Source organism: Hipposideros armiger, unplaced genomic scaffold (assembly GCF_001890085.2).
Source record: "Hipposideros armiger isolate ML-2016 unplaced genomic scaffold, ASM189008v1 scaffold_171, whole genome shotgun sequence".
Lineage (NCBI taxonomy): Eukaryota > Metazoa > Chordata > Mammalia > Chiroptera > Hipposideridae > Hipposideros > Hipposideros armiger.
In genome coordinates, this window is record NW_017731521.1 from 466,070 (window position 1) to 467,725 (window position 1,656).

The window sequence follows — 1,656 nt, forward strand, 5'->3', positions numbered from 1 at the left end:
GTCCCCGCGTGGCGCGCGGCGACCAGCAACAGGGCGCCCCCTGCCCGACCCCGGCGCTCAGCGAGACCGTTACCCGAGCGACGTGGGGCCCCGGGCAACTCACCGGCTCGCACCTCGGCCGCCTCCGCGCCGCCGCCGCCGCCGCTGCTCTCCTTCAGCCGCAGGAGCCGCCGAGCAGCCCCATCTACAAACTCGGGGCTCGGAGTTGGGAATTGGAGCTGCGGCTCTCGGTCCCCTCCGCCTCCCTCTCCCTCCGCCCCTCCCTCGCTCCCCACTCCGCCTCGGCTCCGGTCGCCCGCGCAGCCACGGCGCGCGCGGCCAGCCTCCCCTCCGCCGCCCTCCTCCTCCTCCTCCTCCGGCTTCTCCCGCCGGGGCGCGCTCCCTCCCGGCCTCGCGCGTGCGCCGGACGCCGGGGAGCGCGCGCTCGGGCGCGAGGAGGCGCCCCCGCCTCCGGGAAGCCGGGCCCCGCCCCTCCGGCCGCGGCGCGGCGGCCAGGTGGAGCCCCCCCTACTCCGAGCGCCCGCAGACGGCGCCCCCGGCGCCCGGGCCTGACTGCGCAGCCTGCGGCCTCTGCCGAGCGCTCCCCGGTCCTGGCCCCGAGCCGCGCCCGCGTGGAGCTCAGCCAGACCCAGTCCGCGCCCCGTCTTCCAGGCCGAAATTGCCGCTGTCATTCAGCGTTTACTGATGGGCAAGATACTTCAAGGGACATAAAAGAGGCTCCTCCCTGCCCTTTCCAAGAGTTTACATTCAAAGGACGCAGCCTGGGGGCACGAAGGATAAATAGAGCTCCGAGAAAAGCCTCTGGAAAATCTCCTTTCTCCCCCTTCACAAATCTCCTGGTTTTGATGTGTATTTGGCAGGTTCTACATGCTGACGATGTCCTTCATGAATTTTCTCCCAAAGGCCCAACCGGGGAGTGTGATTCACACCCGAGGAAATGGACGGACACTGGCTCTTTTCATAGCACCGAACTCCCAGAGCCGGCTTTGCCGGACACTCCCAGGACACCAGTTGTTCAGCTCCTCCAAAATATCTGGACTTCCCGGACCTCAGAAAGGGGGACTGTGCCATCCTTTCACCTTGACTCTGCCTGGAGTATGATGAACTGTGATGAGTGTCCGGTGTGCAGATGACACATTTGACAGGAGTGCAGATTTAATTTTTCAGTTGAAAGGAACTGAGCAATGCAGTGCAGCAGAGGCTCTGGCTAGAAAAACACAGCAAGTTCACGAGATAGTTTCCACTTCCCATAGCATCTCCCTAATCCAAAAAGATCTCTGTGAACCCTCAGACCTTGGGCTGGGTTTCCAAAAAGCTGTTTCTTCCTAAAATCGAAGAAGCTATGAGGATGTTATTTCAATTTTACAAAATGTTTACTGCAGTCTTTTCAAACTGTGAAGGGACACAGTGCAAGTAATACTTGACCTGTAAGGAATATCACTTCAGGTGACCTCCAGTATGCAGCCTTTCCTGGCTTCACTCAGGCACGTGGTAGGCACAGTCCTGCACAAACCAGGCGTTTGATAAATGTCTGCAGAATGAGTGAACGCATCATGGCCCACTGGATTCAGTGATGGAGTTTCAAGCTATACTCATGCTGTCCCCCTTCTCTGTGAGAGGGGTTAGCATGGAAGGGAAGGGGCGAATACTATGGAT

The 1,656-nt window shown here is 60.4% G+C and overlaps 1 protein-coding gene across 4 annotated transcripts in view; it reads right to left on the reverse strand.

Moving 5' to 3' along the window:
• The window catches only part of PALS2 (protein associated with LIN7 2, MAGUK p55 family member), a 104,266-nt gene extending 103,999 nt beyond the window's left edge, over positions 1 to 267 (reverse strand). For all 4 annotated transcript variants that reach the window (XM_019652006.1, XM_019652007.1, XM_019652009.1 and 1 more), the window contains exon 1: positions 104 to 267. The gene's annotated coding sequence lies outside the window, so the exon portion shown is untranslated. The remainder of the gene's footprint in view (positions 1 to 103) is intronic.
• Positions 268 to 1,656: the final 1,389 nt, after the last annotated feature.